General features: G+C 43.7%; 1 protein-coding gene across 6 annotated transcripts in view; it reads right to left on the bottom strand.

Moving 5' to 3' along the window:
* The window catches only part of LOC116705639 (protein shisa-6), a 66,491-nt gene that overhangs the window by 25,691 nt on the left and 31,662 nt on the right, over positions 1 to 9,138 (bottom strand). The window lies entirely within an intron of this gene.

The raw sequence follows: 9,138 nt of genomic DNA, 5'->3' as shown, positions 1-9,138 counted from the left end.
AATGTCATCTGCCGCACTTTTTATTTACTTAGGGAGAAAACTGTAGTAACCATCACGGCTGTGTAAGTCCCCCCAGATGCTAACATTAACGTAGCCCTCAGCTATCTTCATGGGTGCACAAGTAAACAGCAGCAGGCGCATCCAGATGGGGTACACATAGTAGCTGGAGATTTTAAAAGCTGTCCTCCCTAAATTCACCCAATATGTGAAGTGTGCCACCAGGGAGAGCAGCACACTCGACCGTGTCTACTGCAACATTAAGCATGCATAAAGAGTAGTGCCCCAACCACACATTGGCCTGTCAATCCACCTCTCACTGCACCTCATACCAGCCTACACCCCTCACATCAGGGAAAATAAGCCCACCATTAGGAAGATCAACACCTGGCCAGTCTATTTGAGAGCCTGGATGTGGAGGAGTACACAGAGACTGTCTCACTCTACATCACATTCTCCTGAAAATGTCAGTTTGAAATGAAAGGATGATCAGCACCTCCCCCAGTCTTCACCAACACCTTGCTTTCCCTCCAGGAACATCAGGTGAGGAGAGTATGAGGGAAGTGAACCTGAGGAAGGCGGCAGAAGAAATACAGGCTGCTAGCTGGCTGGGGGCTGGATGTGGATGTGTCCCGGGCTGTATGATAGTGGGTGGCTGGTAGTGGTGGGGGCTGACTGTGGATGTGTCCCTGGGTGTAATGATAGTGGGTGGCTGCTAGCTGTGCTGGGGCTGACTGTGGATGTGTCCTGGGCTGTAATGATAGTGGGTGGCTGCTAGCTGGCTGGGGCTGACTGTGGATGTGTCCCTGGGCTGTAATGATAGTGGGGGCTGTGCTAGCTGGCTGGGGGCTGACTGTGGATGTGTCCCTGGGCTGTAATGATAGTGGATGGCTGCTAGTGGGGGGGCTGACTGGGGATGTGTCCCGGGGTATGATAGTGGATGGCTGTAGGCTGGCTGGGGGCTGACTGTGATGTGTCCCCGGGCTGTAATGATAGTGGATGGCGTGCTAGCTGGCTGGGGGCTGAGTGGATGTGTCCCGGGCTGTAATGATAGTGGAGATGGCTAGCTGGGGGGCTGACTGGTGGATGTGTCCCGGGGTGTAATGATAGGATAGTGCATGCGTGGGGGCTGACTGTGAGTGTCCCCGGGGCTGTAATGTAGTGGATGATGCTGCTGGCTGGGGGCCTGCTGTGGATGTGTCCCTGGGCTGTAATGATAGTGGATGGCTGCTAGCTGGCTGAATAATAAATGAGCATGCTGAACAATGTTGTAATCTTATATTACCCGCCAAGTATTAGCTAAAGTTATAGACCTAGCATTAGCATTAGCTACTTGTCAACCTGCACCTTTACAGTAGGCATCAAAGCACTTTTCTTCTTTGTTCCCCCTACAGGTTGGGAGGGGAATTGTGCATTGAAATTTTAAAATTTAATTTAAAATCAATTTAAAATTGACTGATTATAACACTCAAAAATCGTGATATGAACCGAATCCTGGGTTTGGAGTATCATTACAGCCCTAAGCATTAAGTGTTTAGTACTGTAAGGACTACCAGGAAATAACCATTTGTTGTGGCTCAGCCCGGAAATACAGATAACACAAAAAGTGAACGTTAACCAGAAAACATTAACACTGGAAAATACCCACAATATATGGCAGCTATCGCTATACAGAGATGTTGCATCATGGCCAGAGAGAGGATATGACATGTTAGTATTGTATTAGGACTGACTTGAAAAAAGCACAACCTATGCACAAAGTGTCTGCTTTGGACTGTAATTACAACAAAGAGTTCAACGTTTAAAAAATAAAAATGCATTTCAGCCCAGTTGTTGATTTCTTTCAATCAACATCTCACTGAGCGAAGACGCACTCCGTCTCTTGCTTTGCTAATCATTAGCATATTACCAAATCCATTAGCATGAAAGAGTGTCTCTCTGTATCTGTGGCAAAACACTCGATGCAATATTATGTAGGGTACTGGATGTGTGATTTGTTTCACCCCCCCTCACCAGACACACACACACACACACACTCACACACACACACACACACACACACTAGCACTCCCCTGCTGGGTGTGTTGGACAACTATCAGTCCCTGAGAAAGCAGCTTACATAACCACGCTGCCAGCAGCAGCCCACGTCAGCCTCCATATTAGATGATAGCATCTTAAATGGCTCTTTGACAATATTTCATCTCACTCGCAGTTTACGAAGACAAGGCCACTCATAAGTGTGAGGGTGCATGTGTGCATCAGAGCAAGGGGCTGCGCGACTGCTGTTTTCCAATAAAATGGCGTGTAGGTGAAAAGGAATAAAAGATGATGATGTTGGATTGTTTGATAGAGAAAGGCTGAAGCTGCTCGGCCAACTTTAGGAGCAAAAAATAGTTTGGATTTGTTTGTGTTGGAGCTCATGCAATTGTTTAAGACATATTCTCACGGGCTTGAAAATAATGATGTTAAATATTTCAGGGGTCGGGATTGTAAAGCATGAAAGCCAATCGTGACGCGATTAACAAAAAACAAGTAGAAAGTTGCCAGAGTTTACCCGTCTTTTTGCAGGGGAGAAAAAAAGCTTTCTTCATTAACTCTCCATCTCACACAGCAATCCCCCAAGCTCAGATAGAGTAGGGCGAGCGAGCAAGGGAAAGATTAGGAGAGGGAGAACGAGAGCAAAGATTCGATAAAGAAGGGGAGAGTCTTATTTCAGTGCTTCACACACTGCTGGATGATCAAAGTAGAAAATGCTGTTTTAATTCCAAGAATCATATCTCATCTCCTGTCCATAAGCTCATTATAGAGAATTATGCTGCAGGACAGAGAGGGGGGGAGGGACAAGAAGAAGAAGAAGAAGAAGAAGAAGAAGAAGAAGAAGGCACACAGTGAACGCCCCCGAATCCAGCTAGTCTCCCCCAGCCAATCCCTGGTGTAAGCTAACCTTTCTCGCCTTGTGGAGATGTTGCACACGGCCGGTGTGGAGGCGTTTCCTCAGTGGGGCAGCGGGGGGGCAAGCTTGAATACAACATCATTTGACATTGTTATAGTGAGTAAGTTGTGGTAATAAGCTACTTTAGTCATCTCCTTACTCAGCCCAGGTCCATCAAAGTTTGCTCCCAATACCTCTAAAGCTGCCACGCCCATCTGCTGCATTCAGGGTTGCCAGGTCTGCATGACAAAACCTGTCCATACAACCAAAACATATTACACTAACCCTTACACGGCTTTACAGCATTACTACAGATGCTTAAGGTATTGTAATATCTACAAAGTAACACCATTACTGTGTAGGGTAAATAGTGTACCAACATTAAAAGCCGTTTCCCTTTAAATTTATTTCACCTTGTGTAATTAGATGCAGTGTATTATCATAATTAAATAAATCTCTGTGAAGATGTAGACACATTCACTGATGAACACACTAGCCTGTTTGTTGTAAACTGGGTACTAGTTCATTTGCTGCCTTGACTACAGAGGCAGGTGCTGGGCTGCGGGGCACGTCCTGTCGGTGGGGGCCTGGACTACCCAACACAAAAACTTCAACCTGGGGCAACACTTTAGAAGAAGCCCAATTCCATGGCAAAGCTGCAAACCTGGCAACTCTGGCTGCAGTTACCACGTGTAGGAATAGAGACAGAGGCATCGTGGGTGGGCGGAGCAGCCAAACCTCGCTTCGGAGGTATTTCCTGTGTTGACCATCAGAAGGCCCCCCCCACAGGACACAGCAGGTAAATAAGACAACTCAGGGTAACATTTTCACTTCTGTCTCTGCACTGAACAGACAGAACCACTGCTGCACCAAATGCTTGATCTTGGGGGGAATGATTGGGTCCTGATAAAATACAGTGTGGTTTAGACTTACCCACATGGAAAGTGTCTTGAGATTACTCCTGTTATGATTTGATACTATAAATAAAATTGAAATTAAATCAACCCTCCCTTTTCCCCCTTATGCGTATCATAAAAAGACCACAACTTACATTTTCTTGTGCCACCCTGACAATAAACTCCTGAAATAAATGTTTAAGTAACAGAGTGGGATGGGATCATAACATCTGTTACAAACATATTAGCAATATGATTACTGAGAGTAGAGTGGATGAATCTTAAAATGGCAGCAGTGTGTTTTTAGTGTGGAGGAGTAAAGTGAGCTCTCAGAAAATGTAAGCCTTTCCTGAGGGGTTTATGGCAGTTTTATATAAAGAGACAACTTCCTGTAGCCTCTAACGCTCTCTGTTATCACTCTTTTTAAATGTCAGAAAAAAGAGCAAATGTTTTGCCGTGTTTATGTTTATTTTGACTTCACAATCATAAAATAGTGTTGTGACTAACGACTCAGCATAGCGCAGACATTAGTGGTAGGCTGGCAGCATTTAAATCCAATCACCATCTTTCTGCTCTTTCAGGTGTCTGGTGACAGAAACAGAGAGATATGTAAATAGAACACTAAATTGAGTATGGTACGGTAAGCACTACATGAGTTTGGTTGTATTAAAACAATAGTCTATAAAAAATAAATGAATGGAGCTTCCAGGTGTGAGAAGTGAAGCCAATGTGGAAGCTTTCCGGCATTTAGTGTTTAGCTTAGCACAGCGCCACTGCAACCTTTAACAACACTAGCTTAGCTGCATCATCCTCCCAACTCCAAACTCTCGCAATCTGGTTGAAAAAATTAAGATTGGGACACCCTTATCTGCAAACTCTTCACAAGGCCAGTCCCCAACCTATGATGCTACGTCCATTACATTTACATTAGTTATTAAAACACAGTTTAGGTGATCACAGACAGCAGTAAAGGTTAAATCGACACTGCGACTCTGAAGAGTAACTGGGCTGTCCCTGCAGTCTGACACCACTGACCAACACCACGATGAAAGAAAATCTAAGTCTACCCGTTAATGAATGTTTCCACATCTACTGTGTTTTAATGCCAAGGAAATGTGTGATGGATGAGTTTAAGCCTGAGGCCTCCAGCTGACTGAAGCCACAGCTTTACCACCTGATGTCTGCCTGATTTTAAAAACCACTAAGAAAAACCAATCCCCTAAAGCAGATGAATGGCCACAGGATGACACCTGATGTCAGGTTGAACAGCATCGAGGCGTGACCTTCCCTGAAAACGACCCTCCCAGCTCTGCCAGCGCTTGACACAGATACCTGAACACAGTGAGCACATCCATCCATACATTACTCCACCAGCGCCCCATTCAACAGCATAATCATGCTCAGCAGGGGCTCCAGTCATTACAGCCAGTTAATTCTAAACTCATTAACAATGGAGCCATAACAATAGTGTGCACAAAAGCAGAAGGTGTGGGTGGACTGCCTTCACGCAGGAGGAAAAAAAGCAGAAATGTTGGGTTTTCATAATCAACTGCCAGTCATTTGCTAAGATAAAGTCTTCTTTAAGTCTGCATAGGGGACAGAAGCCCACAGCAATTTAATTAGAATATTGCTGGAGTTTTACAAAAGACACATAAGTATGCAGTGTCATGACTACGGAGGATTGGCTTCATGAATAGAAATGTGTTTCTACAAAAGACAGAAGAGAGAGTTAAATTAAAACCCTGACATATTCATTGAAAGTTACGATTTTTCCTTCTCCTCTGTCCTCCCGGTTGAATAAGTAATAAAAAGACAAAAGGTTGGATGAATATTTTCTGTACAGTGAGAAAATCTTGGTGACCATTTATGCACTCTAGGATCTTTTTCACCGACTTCCATTTGATTAGCCTTTAGTGATTTTTTTACCATGAGTTAAAAAGTCAATTTTTTGGTGCATCACAAATTCAAATAAAAATGGTCGGAGGCAGGTCATATTCCTGGACGTGAGAGACAGGACAGCAGCAGTCACACAGCCTGAAGCACAAAAGCTGACAGCACTTGACAAGGTGTGCACAATTGGCTTCAGTCGCCAGTGAGACAAATGTGAATATTGATTGAGTCCATTTAATCCACCTCTGCGCTTATTGATATGTCAATCATTCTTCTAAATCTAGTCAAGCGTATCAGTGTAGCGAGCAGAACAGTGGCCCAAGGACACCGCTCGCTTCTGTCGTGTTTTAATTGCTGTTGGCACTGCACGCTGTGACTCATAATGAGTTAATGAAGTCATTGAGATTTAGTGAGCAGCACAAGCTGCGGACTTCCTGCCGAGAGTAGTGCACCGTTCAATATGGCTTGATTAACATTTGAGAATAGTGCCAATAGACATCGGCTGCACTGATCACAGCAGTTTTGATTAAATGGTGGTCTGCCAGATCAGACTGAAGGGAGCTCAGTGGGCTGGAACTTAGGATGAGGTTTGTGGCACCACATGTAGGCATGGTAATAGTTCATCATGATTGGCTCTCACAGGGAAGTAAATCCTTTCTCTTTTTTCCATTTTTCTGTTTTTTGAATTCCCACACACCATACCATATACAGATCCAATACACAAGTAGAAGATTCTGCAAGAAATGTTGACGGTGTGCTATTTGGTTAACAACCCAATGCCAATATTGTGCAGTGAGGGAGTAGAGGAGGGTGGGAGAGACAGTATGTTGGACAGGTCAAACATGTCAGTTTTATGAGTATCACACCTCAAGTTCCTTCTGTAATTCAAAAACTGTGAGTCCAAAAGTTAAAATATCATCATCTCCAGAGTCTTCTGAACCCAGGAATGTGGTTTCATGTTTCAACCACCTCTTTAGTCCAGACTGAAATAACTATGATAGGGATTGCAGTGAAATGTTGCATAGATATCCATGATACCCAGGTGATGACTCCTGATGATACCTCGTAAACATCAACAAGTTAGCATGCTGATGTTAGCATTTAGCCAAAGAACAGCTGTGCCTCAGTAAAGCCTCATACAGCTGCTAGCATGACCGTAGACTCTTGATGGACACTATAAACCAAGAAGGCCGTTAAATGTCAGAGTGAAAGTAGATCTCTACAAAGTGATCTCAATAATTACAAATATATGTAATAAACTAAATACTAACAAAATACATATTCATTCATTCTGCCTTTTTATAGTGGTGGAACCTACTCCGAGTTGATTGAACCAACTCATATCAGCTGCCCTGGAACCAAAACCAAAAGCTTTCCCATCTCAGGCTAAATCTACTCAGAGATCAGAAGATACGTGGGAGAGTGGGAAGCTTCTGTGGTCAGATGAGGTCCAAATAAGCTGGTCGGAGACAGTGGCCTGATATCAAAACATCCAATTGGAGTGATACTGTAGTACTGTAGTTTCTGCCTTATTTATTAATATTTTTATGTATCCACAATTCACAGATTTGGATGATAATGTTGTACACCTTCCTGTGAAAAGAATCTCATAGAGCACACTGCGTTAAAAACTAATCTGCACATCATCACGCACATTAAATCCCTGTTGCATGCTATAATATATGTTTTTAATTAGACGGATTTCAATTCAAACTTTTTTTGCTGTATTCTCTAGTGAGGAGTAAAACTTAAAATATTGAAATTCCATCTACTCTTGAAAAACAGTGACTCCCCCCACAACAACAAGGAGAAAAGGTAGAAACAGGTTTTATGGCAATGTATTCATGTCTTTTTTCAGATTTGATGTCAGGTAATTGGTGTGCCAAGTGTCTGGAGCGATCAGTATTCTGTGTGAGCGCCGGAGGCGGGGCGAGGGGCCCAGTCGGAGGCAGGGGAGATATCTGACAGAGCCTTCCCTCTCATCTAATTAAGTAATAACCTCGCTGAGAGAAACCCAGAATGAGCAGAGAGGAAAATCTATAGAACTCATTTCCAGAGATGCACTGGCAATTTGTTTCAAACTGACAAATATTGCATTTGTTAGATGTACAAAAACATAAATCATCATATGAATTTGTTATGGGGTGAAGGACCCCATTTTACATTGTTGGTCCTTTTTGCTTTGCTAAATTGGCACATTAGGGCTTCTTGGAAGGACGTCTGTCTGTGTCCTCTACGGTTTTCACTCTGTGCTGTCGTCTAGCTTGAGTGTACTCCTGAATTAGCAAATTCAGGGCTCCTTGTGCAAATATTTCTGGGCGCCTGTAGAGATTATCATCATGCAGCATAATGGAGAAGCACTCTGGAGAAGAGGCCAGTCTGCAGATTGCAAGGTGATGGGACTGAGGATTCCTGTGGTTGGAGAGGAAATGTTCCCCACTGTGTGAAATGACATGTGCACAGCAAAAACTGCAACACAAACAACTTCAAATATCCCAGATTTGTAAAGAAAACCAGGGATTGTCTCCTGCTCCCCTTCATAATGCAAACCGTCAAAAGGACGGGTTAGCAGAGGACGCCCGCTTGAGGCTTTTGTTTGGGCCAAACACATCAAACTCTCGGACAAATAGTTTTTTGATGGTGTGCAACCAAGGCATGTCTTTCTTCTTCCCACCATTTCACTTTTGATATCATGTGGGGAAAGAAATTGAAAGGTGACTGAAGTGTTAAATGACTGTTAGTATATTGTAGCTCTGTATAAACTGGTGAAGCGTTGTAATTATGTACTGAAGCCGAGCATGAAATGTTTACCCAGGGAAACCGCTCAGAAATGTGCAACATGTACGCGTCAATGGATGAAATACAATGGGTCTTTATGGGTGGGTTTAATTATTACATTCTGCAGCTCCGGAGCCAACGTGCTCCCTCTGCCTTTGACAAAGCGTCATATTTCACGTTGGCATGCATTTCAGTCAAATGAGAGCGAGTCAGGTTGATAGATTGAGAGTCTGTAGAGATGATGCATTTCCCCTGTGATTGCTTTCATAGCCATTACTCACAGCACAGGGTGATTAGTGGGCCGGCGGTGACACCTTTGCTAGCGCATGTGCGACGGAGATGTCTTATAGGAGGGTCCGGTTACCTCTGCCGCAACACTGATCTTTGATTGCTGGGCTCAATCAATAGGCCAAAATAATGGATTATGTGCATCCTTGTCAATCAGCCTACCAGGGGAAGAAAGTCCTGAAGGACAGACAGCAGCTATTTATGAAAGAAGACTTTTAGAAATATAACTCACATTCTGTCCTCCTGGATGTCATTGTGTTAACTGTTCAATGTATTTTGGGAGGAAGATGTCTGAGCTGACCTTGCCTAGCCTCTGCACACAATGAGAGAGAGAGAGAGAGAGAGAGAGAGAGAGAG

Source organism: Etheostoma spectabile, chromosome 17 (genome assembly GCF_008692095.1).
Source record: "Etheostoma spectabile isolate EspeVRDwgs_2016 chromosome 17, UIUC_Espe_1.0, whole genome shotgun sequence".
In the NCBI taxonomy this organism is placed as follows: domain Eukaryota; kingdom Metazoa; phylum Chordata; class Actinopteri; order Perciformes; family Percidae; genus Etheostoma; species Etheostoma spectabile.
This window is presented reverse-complemented; position numbering and strand designations above follow the sequence as displayed.